The sequence below is a fragment of the Tenrec ecaudatus genome, chromosome 4, assembly GCF_050624435.1.
Source record: "Tenrec ecaudatus isolate mTenEca1 chromosome 4, mTenEca1.hap1, whole genome shotgun sequence".
NCBI lineage: Eukaryota > Metazoa > Chordata > Mammalia > Afrosoricida > Tenrecidae > Tenrec > Tenrec ecaudatus.
Window position 1 is genome coordinate 18,653,787 of NC_134533.1, and position 12,415 is coordinate 18,666,201.

Sequence of the window (12,415 nt, forward strand, 5' to 3'; positions counted from 1 at the left end):
TTATGGTGCACATGGGGTCCCCATGGGTCAGAATCTACTTAAAGTCAACGGGTATTCTTACATTCAGAAGATATTGCGCTTATGTAGTTACATGTAATTACATAATTATGTTATGTGTGTTTTTGAAATTATAAAGTGACAAAGATTAAAACCTCATTTCACTTGGCCATAATACACAAATCAGTGATAGTCAAGGGTCAACCAAAAGTATTGCTAGAGATTCTAGCCCAAAGATGAATGCTTTCTCAGTGATTCATGTTAATCTCCTTGGGTGCCTTTAAAAATAGTACTTTGCAATTAGAATAGGGGCTTCCTAGAGGTAAGGCTGGGCTAATTAAATTCAAGGCAGAAGTCAGCTCAGTAGGTTATTGTGACAATATGGGGAATTCCAAAATGTAAATCTTGGTAGAATTTCTCATTGATAGGGAATACTATCATTTGGAGTTTATTATGAAGTAGCTTCAAGGAGATTTGGAAGTGTAAGGGTGAGAACAAAAAGTCCAGGAAAGGTTCGTCAAGAAACCATTTCCATCACCGGCTCAGTATTCTAGGATAGCAAAAATTACACTGCTGTACCCACCTACTGCCCTAATCTTGTAACTTCAGAATTCTCTTTGTTCCCCAAATTCACCAAAGACTTAAAAGGATCATGACTTGAGTTCCCTGAGGGTGCCAAAACTACTGTTTTAAGGAGTGTGAGATCGAAGAGCACAGTATTCACAGGGGAAGGGTTAATCTCAAAACCATACTCTCTGCGATGGAGTCAATGCTGACTCATACTCTCATACTGTCCCCCATGGGTTTCTGAGATTGTAACTGTTTACAGGAGTAATAAACCCAGTCTTTCTCCTCTGGAGCTGTGTGTGATCTTGAACTACTAACCATGCACACAGCAGCGCAATGTGTACCTATTATGCCACCAGGGCTCCTTTAGGGAAGGGTAAGACAGAAACATGTCCAGATGTGAATATAGGTAGCAGGAGAACATGTAGAAAAAATAGTTTTACATTTTGACATTTTTGTTTATAACATTTTTATGTAATGTTAGCAATATTTTGAGTTACTTGTATAGTTACCTTTTCCATTTGTATGGTAAATAATTATGAATTGCTGTAATGTAATGTGTTATTATGATAATTGTCCCAGCATGAAGATTTCCATCTGTTCTTTGATGCTCTATTCAAGCCAATATTAATTGATGATAGATAGACGCATAGATAGATGAATACTCACTGCCATTGAGTTGATTCCAACTCATAGCAACCCCATATGGAGTGAAGGGAGAAGAGTCCAGTCAGATCCTCTACACAATGTTTTGCCAATTCCGAACAAATGGTGGTCAATTCAATAGTAGCTGAAGCATCTGAACTGATTACAATATGGTATGGAAAAATTAGAAATAAGGAAAAAACCAAAAACAGTTAAGGACCTTAGGTCTACTCTGACACTAATGAGTTTGCCGTGAATCAGAGTGGACTCAAGGGTAACTGTGTCTTTTTGTTTTGAGGATCAAGAGGCAACAACTGGTCACTTCAGGTGCAGAGGAAAGGAGAGTGATGGAAATCAGAACCCGTGGGCATGACTAGTCCAGTGGAGTAATGCAATATAGGAGCATCTGCCTCCATGACACTGAAAATTCCATTTAAGTAAAATAATTTTTATGACAGTACAAATTAAAATGCACGTGAAACAAATGCCGATATGATACAGTAGGAGTTTGATTCTGAAGAAATACAGAACAAGGACGTCAAACCCCCTGGTGTTTGTGGTGACTTGGAATAAGAGCATCTCTGGAATCCTGGAACCTCCTGGGTTTCAGGGAACTTTGAACTTGAAATGAGGAGAAATGTATTGGACTTTGGTGGAGGCTGAGGTAGCTGAAATTTTCCAAATAAGTTATTGTTGAATCAGGAATTGTTTATAAAATCATAGCTACAATTGATCCCTTTCCATTTTACTGAATTTTAGAGCAGCCATGGCTAAAGTAAAATTCCACAAGGCTGTGAAAAGAGTGACGAGAGAGCTACACTGAATGATTCTCAAGGTCACCAGGCTGGAAAGAGTAGAATTCTAAAAAGATCAGAGCATAGGATTATTGTTGAATGCCTAGAAGAAAACAATGATTGAGTTCTTTATTCACTGTCTTTCTTTCTTGCTACAACAAAAATACCTCAGATAAATAATTAAATTTTGAAAAGCCTAGAGTATTTCCCCCACCGTTTAAAAGGCTAGAGATCTGAAGGGTGAACATCAGTTGTAGGGAAGTTTCCTTTGTCTGCTCTTGGGAAATTTGCCTTGGCTTTCTAATTTCTAATGTTTTCCTTTGCGTTCCTAGAATATTTCCATGTGGCATCTATTATTCACTCTTTTTAGGTTGCCCCTATCACTGCTATTCTGCTCCTTTTATATCTCACAAGTAATAGGATAAAAGAACACCCCACCATGAGATATCATTTTTAATAAACAAAGGAAAACCTATATCCCAATGGGATTACATCTATATTTTTGAAGAGACACAATCTACAACACCTGCACTATGTTGTGGTTAGGTGCCTTGAGTACGTTCTGGCTCATTGTGATCCAATGTACAATGGGAATAAACACATTTTGGACCTGGACCATGCTCAAAATGGTCATTAAGTTTCAGCCCATTCTTGTAGCCATTGTGTCGATCCATCTCCTTGATGGTCTTCCTCCTTTTCACTGACCCTCTATTTTAGCATGCATAATGTCATTTTCTATGGATTTGTCCCTGCTGATAGCATGTCCAAAGTACATGATGAACTGAAAGCTAGCTGTCCTCATTTGTAAGGAGCATTTGCATTGCGCACATTTGTCTGCTCTTCTGACACGCCACGGTACTTTCCACATTGTATGGCAACACCATAATTCAAATGCATCAATTTATCTGCATTCTTTGTTATGAATTGCCCAGCTTTCACGTGCATGCAAGGCAATTGCAAATCCAGGATTTGGATCAGGGGAACTTCTGTCCACAAGGTGACATACTTGCTTTTCACTTTAAGAAATCTTGAACATCCAAGTAGTTAGGGGAGGAAAGCCTCAAAAGTTCAAGCTGATCCTAAGAAGACAGTGATAATACAGAATTAGTTAATATGTGGTTCACAATATTCAAAAATCAATTAAAAAATCGAGATATATGGTAGCGGAACAGGTCTCCTGTATTAATGTCTTAGTATTGCAACATAAATTTGCTTAGCATAAACCCAAAAGGGTCTTGTTGTTGTTTTGTATGGTGTGTCAGTAGTGGCTCCAACAAATGCAAATCACATGGATGGGTAGAAAAGAAACAAAATTTAATAAATATAATTTATTACTCCTAGAGGCAAAGCCATAACATGATAAACAGAATGCATAATATATATTATATATACTTATTAGACACATAATTATATATTTCTTCAGGTCTACTTCTAAAGACCTATTTAGAGTATTAAAGGACAAGGATGTTTCTTTGAGGACTAAGGTGCTCCTGAACCAAACCATGGTATTTTCCATTGACTTATGTGCATGTGAAAGTTGCATATTGAATAAAAAAGGATATTGAATAAGGATATTGGATATCAAAGAAGAATCAATGCACTCAAATTATGGTGCGGGAGAGACAATTTAAAGTAACATGCGCTGGTATAAGGACAAACTGATCTCTCTTCCAAAAATATTTTTAGAGTGCTCCTTAGACACAAAGGTAACATATTTGGGCATATTCTCAGGAGAGACTAGTCCCTGGAGAAGGATACGCTGCATGGAAAAATGGAGGGGCAGTGAAAAAAGGAAGGTCTTCAGGGAGATGGACTGACCCAACGGCTGCAACAATGAATGGTCGTAGATCTAGGAAAATTTGTGACACTGGCACAGGACCATGCAGCGTTGTTCAGTTGTGCGTAGTGTCATTATGCATGGGAACCATTGTTAGATTCTACAGCAACTAACAATGACAACAACAGCCTCAAGTCAAATTATCTGGAGTCAAAATTTTCCCTTTTGGTTAACTTTTTGTTTGTTATACCGTCTCAAATTTCATAGACGTTACTTGCTTAGCATTTATTTTGTATTCTCCTCTTCGTATAATGCTATATATTGTATGCATGCCACATGTAGAGGTGTATTAAACTCATCAGTAATGCAAATTTCAAAATATTCCCAAATCTGCCACTTTATTACTAATGGTGGTAATCAGACTATGTATAAACTATCTTTTGTTCCTTTCTTTAACTAATGTAGCTTTTCTAAGCTTGTCTTCCTGATTTCTTAAACTGCTTCCATTTGTACCAAAACATTCTACCTTTCCTAAAAAATATATTTCTAATGATGTTTCTGTCTCATGATTGGGTATTTTTGTATACGTGTTTTAGCTCTGTCAGATATTGTCTTCCAAGAAATAAAGGATAATGCGCACTTAGTGTATTGATGCTTGCGTTTCTTGACAACAAAGGCTGCAAGGACATGAGAAGGATGTGAAAATGGTGGTAGAAAACTAGTTGAAGTAGAGAATTATTAGAGAAGAGGTGCTAGAAAATAAGAGATGGTCCTCAAAGAGTGAAACGCATGAAACTCAAAGAGTGGAATGTTTGTACTTGTTAAATAACGACATGTTAACATGTCTAAATTTGAGCCTCCAAAATTTCCCCAACATGGTCTCCCAATAATCTCTTCTCCCTCAATAAATGTCGTCTTCATTTTTCCAATTCTGCAGGCCCACAGATTCAGAGTTACTCTTAAGGGTTTTGTTTGGTTGGTTTTCTTTCCCATTTCATATCTAGTCAAGTGGCAAATCATTTGATTTCTTCTTTTAAATTATAGCCTGGATATAACTACTTTTTATCATCCTTATTACTTCTGATTACTTCACTATTGATTATTACATTTGGTCTGTGGAGATGAGTCCAAAATCAGGATAGAAAAGACTGTCATTACTGTAGGAAATCTATCTGTCTGCTTCTCTAAGACGTCATCATGTTAACGAGGTGACATACTTTTCTTAAATTTAATTCTGTGCTAAGGGAAAACAGAAAGGGAAAACCTTGCCTTTGGAAATACACTGGTATTCAGTTGTGTTTTCTCTCCCATAATTATATTTTTTATGTGTCTAAAATGAAAAAATACAAGAAAATACTAGTTTTAAAAGAACAAAAATTTGAAATAAAACAAGTATTCATCCCCAAAGATTTTCACTGACTAAGCATAAAATAATTAGAGTGATCAGGATGCTACAATGGGCTAAAATATATCCATAGTTCCAAAGTTAGAGGAACAAACAAAGACAAATTCTCTCTTATATAGTTTATTCTTACAGCATCCCTACAGAGCAGGTTAGAAGTGTCTCTGTGGGATTACGATGTTGTAAGTCTTTAAGGAAGCAAACAGTAAACCTCATCTTTCTCCAAAGGAGCATCTGGTTAGTTTTAACGTACAACATTGCATTAACACACCAACTTGTGACCCACTAAGCGATCAGGCATCCTCCTGAAATTGGCAAAGGACCAGAAATGTAATACTCTCTTATACATAAAATTTCCATGAATAAGAGGCAACACAGTAACAAGTAACAAAAAACAAATGTGAAATAATGGCAGAAGGGTCTTTTAGCCTATCACATTACATTTAGAATATTTATTTAATACAGAAAAAATATTAATGTGGTACAATTTAGCTCTACACCCTTGTGATAGTTACATAATCTGGTGTCAACTTGAGACTCTTAAGAGTGAAGGGTGGAGGGATTCGGAGGAAGATGGTCACCTATAGATAGGTAGCTCACGCCTGGAGCTCTGTGGAAATCAGTGAATGGGGATATTTGGGGGCCAAGTAAGGGTATCAAGTTTGTCTGTCAATTCCCAAGACCATTCAGAGCACTTCTCTGAACAAGAAACTAACTCCCACCCTATCGCCAGTGCTCCCTGGGGACACCCAGGGTCTCTTGTCCAGTGTGCAGCGACCCCACTCTGCCTGGACTGGTGCCACAGGGCAACCCTGCCAGGTACACAGCAGAGGCTGCTGCCCTGCCTCGGCACCCATGCAGAATTACCAGCCAGTACCCCCAAACCTGCCTCAGGGTGCCTGGAGTCCCATATATGTGCCCCAGCCAGCATACCCCCTCCCCACAGAGATTCGTGCCCCATCTGGGCACCCTTCATGGACCAGCCAGCCAACTCTCCCCACCTCCTCCTGGGAGGTGCAACCCCGGCATCACAGTGCAACAAGGCAGTCAGCAGAGGCTGTGGCCCTGTATTTGTGCTCCCTACAAACCTCCAACCAGACCTCCCCACACACTCAGAGGTCACAACCTAGAGGTGCCCACTCCATCTCTGCGCTCCTCATAGATCAGATCCACCAGCCAGTCCCCTCCCTGCCACCCCTCCCATACACACGTGCACACACACACACACACACAGAGGTTCCCATCCTGCCATACCACTTCAGGCCTCCCAGGTAGCAGACACAAGTTTGACAGAGTTTCTGCAGCTTTAATATAGAAGCCAGGCCTTTTGGGCATGCCTACAGCATTCTCCCTTCTTCCTGATAGTCTGCCCCACCCTCTGTGCTCCAAGTGGTAGATCGGCTCACCAGTGGTGGCACCCCTCCCACCTGCCTACCTGTAGGAAGTGTCCCTAGCCAGAAAGAGATTGCCAAATTTCTAACCCATCCCCTAAATACACTCCCCTGCACTGGGGTCAACACTTTCTATCAGACTACAGGTTACACAGCTACAAACAGCCCCTAAGGAGACCTGAAGGTGGTTAGTGCACAAACCATAGGCCAAGGCGAGAGGGGAACCCCAGTAGGGAAAAGGTGAAACGCAACCCCTCAAGGCAGTTGACTAAATGCAGCCTGCAGAAACAGCAACACCAACCTCCCAAGGACAGAGTCCAGGGTTCTGAGACACCCAGAATAATGGCACCTCGTTCCAATAAATCGACCAAAACTCAGCAAGCTGCTTCCACAAAGAGAAACAAAATCCATTGCCAGAGAACCACCTGGATCTAAGGACAGTCATAGAAAAGGCAGGTGTTGACCCCCCCTCCCCCCAGAAATAAATCATCAGAATGCTGCTTGGAGTCATACAAGACATGAAGGAAGCATTACAAGAAAAGGATTAAATTATAGGGGAAATAAAGGAGGCCATGCATCAAAGGGGAATACAGGAGTTAAGAAGCGAGAAAACAAAAACTAATAGCAATCTCATGGACTTCACCCGGAGAATGGAAGAGGCAGAGAACCACATCAGTACCTAGAGGATTCACAAGCAGAAATTAATAAACGTGAGAAAAAGTCTAACAACTCCATCAGAGAAGCTGAAGAAAACCTCAGAACTATGTCTGACACTATATGGAACAATATCAGAATTATCAGCCTACCAGAGGAATGCACATCAAGGAAACCAGCAACAAACTGACATGAAGCTTGGAACTGATGTAGAGGCCTGAGGGACCAGCCCCATTACCAACTAAGTGTACAGCACTACCTTCCCCTCCAGAAGAATTGACTTCATAGGACAACACTGACGCTACAGTTCAAGAAGAGGGACTTGTCTGATGAGAGCACACAGGAGCCAACGAGGGGGGAAGAGAGAAAAAAAGAGTCAATCACATCATGGCTCACCAAGCCCTGAGGACAATGTTTCTGCTCAGATCAGCACAGACCCAGCCTCACCATGGGACACAGCGTTCCTCATTGACCCTTAGCAACATCCAGGACAACACTAAAGACACACGGAGGGAATTGTGCCTACCATGAGCCCAGTACGCCGAAGCCAGCCACTGGAGGCCTGCAGCAGAGCAGCAAGGGGAGCAAAACAATTAAGTCCCCAGGGATAGATGTGAGACCCGGGCATGGCACCCTATCAGACTTGAATTGAAAGCAATTGTAAAGGACAACAAAAAGGCCCTGAACGATTTGTATGGTTTTTTTTCCCTCTGTTGTTGTTGTTGTAGCTATTGTTTTACTTTCTATTGTTGCTTCCTTGTACTCAGTCTTGTGATGGTACATATTGTGGTCACTCATGTCTACCTGGAAGGGATAGGTGGGATAAACAAGCTGGAAAAGAGAACAATGGAATGACAGTTCCAGGGCGACATGGGAGAGTGCGGGCCAGGAGAAAGGAAGTGAGTATTAACAAATCCAGGGACAAGGGAACAACAAGTGATCCAAAGTCAGTGGTATAAGAGGTGTAAGAGGTCTGACAGAGTTGAATCAAGGGCAATGTACCGAGAGGAATTCCTGAAAATCAAATGAAGGCTGAACATGATACTATTACAAGAGGAAACTACGAAGAAATAGAGGAAATAACTGAGACAAAGGGCAGTTATAGAGATCTAAATACAGGCATATACAGATGTAAATATATTTATATATGATGAGGGGGGAATAGATCTATGTGCATATATTTATATGCACATAGTTTAGTATTAAGGAAACAGATGGACAGTGGGCCCCTACTTATGTACTCCCTTAACATAAGAACACTTTGTTCTAACAATTTAGCAGTCTGAGATGCTCACCTTCCTGTCACAATCATTGAAGACAATGGTTGCACAAACAAATGTGGTGAAGAAAGCTGATGGTGCCTGGCTATCAAAAGATATAGCGTCTGGGGTCCTATTGGCTGGAAGATAAACAAATGGCCATCGAACTGAGAAACAACAAAGCCCACATGGAAGAAGCACGCCAGCCTGTGAGATCACAAGGCGTTGAAGGGATCAGGGATCAAAGACCAAAAAAAACCAAAACATAGCATTTTGAAGAGGGGATTTCAGAGTGGGGACCCATGGCCCAAATGTGGGAAATTTGATGTCCCCTTGCAGAATGGCTGCGAGGAGGAGATAAGGCAGTCAGGGTGCAGTGTAGCAATGATGAGACTTACAATTTTCCTCTAGTTCTTGAATGCTTCCTCCCCCCACAGTATCATGATTCCAATTCTACCTTGCAAATCTGGCTGGACCGGAGGATGTAGGGAATCCAGGACAGTTGAACCTCTCAGGATCAGTGGTGAGAGTGACGATACCGGAAGGGTGGAGTGAAGGTGAGGGATAAAGGGGGAACAGATTACAAGGATCTACATGTAACCTCCTCCCTGGGGGACGGACAAAGAAGTGGGTGAAGGAAGATGTCAGATGGTGTAAGATATAACAAAATAATAATAATTTATAGATTATCAAGGGTTCATGGGGAAGGGGAAAGGGAGGAGAAAGGGGAAGGAATGAGGAGCTGATACCAAGGGCACGAGTGGAAAGCAAATGTTTTGAGAATATGAGGGAAATAAATGTACAAAATGTGCTGGACACAGTGGATGGATGGATGGATTGTGATGGGAGTTGTGCTAGCATTCAATTAAATGATTAAAAAAAAACAACAGCAAAGGAAAAACAAAAAAAAGTGTTGATCACCTCTAAGCTTGATGACCTCATTTGAAGGCATGATGGAGATAAATAGCTCACTGGAGGCCAGGCAAATTTCTCTGCTTTGTCTTCCAGCTGACAAAACATGTGGATCTGTGCTGATGGAGCCAGAGCCCTGGAGCTAGAGGAGCCGCATGGAGACCCACACCAGCTCTGGGATACTTCTACCACCACTGTACCCACAAGCTTTTCCATCCACCGGCCTGTGATTTTCCAGCATTTGGCATCAAACCATGTGTTGTATGAGTATGGAAAGAAATTTATAGACTGGTTATGGACACATAGGTTGATATCAGACTTATGGACATGATCAAGACTGGGTTTAGAGGCCAGACCCACTCTCTCTGTGAGACATCCCTGTTGACAAGCCTCATGGAGCTTTGCTCATGGAACCAGAGCCCTGGAGCTGGAGAAGCAATGTGGAGACATACACCAGTTCTGAGATGCTTCCACCACCACTAGATCCACACAGTTTTCCACCGATTGGCTTGTGATCTTCTGCATTCAGCATCATTGAATGTATTGTCTGAGTCTAAAGAGGATTTTATAGACTCGTATGGGACTGTGGGGTAATATCAGACTAATGGACTTGATCTGGACTGAACTAGGAGGTTTTTTTCAATATGCAATTGCTCTTTTTATATAAAGCTCTTTCGTATACACATATGAGTGTCTATAAATATGTTTCTCTAGTCCACCCTGACTAATACAAACTTTTGGTGGTGCTGTCAGGTAAACATTGGACTACAAATGAAAAGGTCAGCACTTCAAAGCAGCTGTTCTAAGAAAGAGATTAGCTGCACTAGTAAAGATTTACAACTTCAAAAACACTACATAGGTTTCAGGTGAGTCACAGTCAAGTCGTTGCCAGTGGGTTTGGTTTTGGTTTTATGAATGAGCAGTACCAACACAATGATTTAGAATGACATGTGAAATCAAAGACAACAAAACTCATTGCTATTAGTAAATTCTGGCACATGGTAAACCTGTGCAGGATTTTTTAGGCTTTACAAAAACAGATAGCCCTATCTTTTTCTCACTGAGCTGCTGGAGGGTTTGAGTTGTGGACCTTGCAGCTGTCACTGGAAACTTTACTGAGAAATGCCACCAGGGTTCCTTATAATATATAGTGTTTATAAAAATTAAATTAAAACTCATCCTAGGAGGTATTGTCTGGTTGGCATGGCTTTCTTCTTTCTGTACTAGTATGAAAATATCTAAATTCTTTGAAAAAGTAAATTAGGAAATGGGTAATTATTTTCTCCAGGAACTTATCATAGATTTCCTCACCATGCTGTTCGCTAATTATCACCAAAAAACAAATCGTGGGAAGAAAATGGCACTTAATTTAAAATTACATGTGTGATTCTTCATGTGGATGTAAACTCATTGTAAAGAAAATTATCTGTGCTCCACACTCTCATTCCTCTGAAATAAAAGGGAATGTAGTTATCTACTAAAACACTTTCAAGTGATACTTGCATATTTTCAAAGTTTATTAGAACATTATTTTCTGTTAAATACAAAGTTTGCATTGATTCTTAAAGACCCTCTGTAACGCATTCTTTACCTCTTTGTTCCTTAAGCTGTATATGAATGGGTTAAGCGTGGGGATGAATAAAGTGTAAAACACAGAGGCTATTTTTTCATTATCAGAAGAGTGAGCAGATTCAGGCTGCAAGTACATATACAACAATGACACATAGAACACAGCCACCACTGTGAGGTGAGAACCACACATGGAGAAAGCCTTCTTCCTTCCCTCAGTAGAATGCATTCGAAATATGGCTTTCAGTATCAGCACATAGGTCGTGAGAATGACCACGAGGGTGGAAATCACATTATATCCTGAAAAAGTGATGATGATGAGTTCAATTTCTCGGGCATTTGAGCAGAGCAAAAGCATAAAGGGAGCCCCATCACAATAGAAATGACTGACCACGTTAGTACCACAGAAGGTTGAGGTGAAAGTCTTATCGGTGATGAACACCGACTGAAAAATACTGACGAGTTATGGAATGCCCACGAGCACATGGCAAAGTCTCTGAGACATGATGACATTGTACAGCAGAGGGTTACAGATAGCCACAAAGCGATCCAAAGCCATGGCGGCCAGAACATAGAGCACACAAATAATACACACAAGGTAGACAGCCATCTGTACAGCACATCCATAATAGGAAATGGTATATTGATTGGAAGCTAAACTTGCTAACACCTTGGGATATATAACAGTCGCATTACCAAGATCAATCAGGGCCAAGTTTCTGATAAAGAAATACATAGGTGTTTGTAGGCGGGAGTCCATCTTGGTCAAGTTGATCATGCCCAGATTGCCTGTCAGTGTAATCATGTAGATGATGAGAAGGAGGCCAAAGAGAGGGAACTGCAGCCAGGTCGCTTTGTGACTCTCATTAAAATGAATTCAGTCAGTATGGATAGATTCTGTTGACCCATTTAGTCTAGGAAGAAGAGGAAAATTTGACATTAGCTTGTGCATGGTATTTACTAAACAGATTACCTTACTTGTAGACCAACTGAACGTTTTATTAATACCAAAAATGGAAAAATAATCACATCTTATTTTAAGATAAATTTGAACTGTAAAAGATGTTGCCACATCTAACTGGAGCATAGGTAGGAAACTCATTATAACCCAGTATTACATCAATTCAGTAATTTTGAAAATATACATTTATCCTCAAAACACCCAGTCCACACATATCAATGTGGTTAGGTTTCAAAGAAGAGGTCACTATGCAAAAATTGAAATGAGACAAAAGTGAAGAAATGAAATCACACAATGGACGTGGAGCACATCATTCCATAACTGCTAACTGCATCATTAATAACTTGATTTCATAATTGCCAAAACACTACATGATTTCCAGATCATGGAGAATCCAGCCTCAGACAATTGGACACATGAGTGTAATTGGACATAACTAGTGTTACTCTGACCTAGATTCTACAATTTGTCACTATTAGGTATAATT

General features: G+C 40.5%; 1 pseudogene; it reads right to left on the reverse strand.

Annotated features, from left to right (window-relative positions):
• Positions 1 to 10,935: 10,935 nt before the first annotated feature.
• LOC142446398 (olfactory receptor 8K5-like) lies at positions 10,936 to 11,879 on the reverse strand (annotated as a pseudogene).
• Between the last annotated feature and the right edge of the window lie 536 nt (positions 11,880 to 12,415).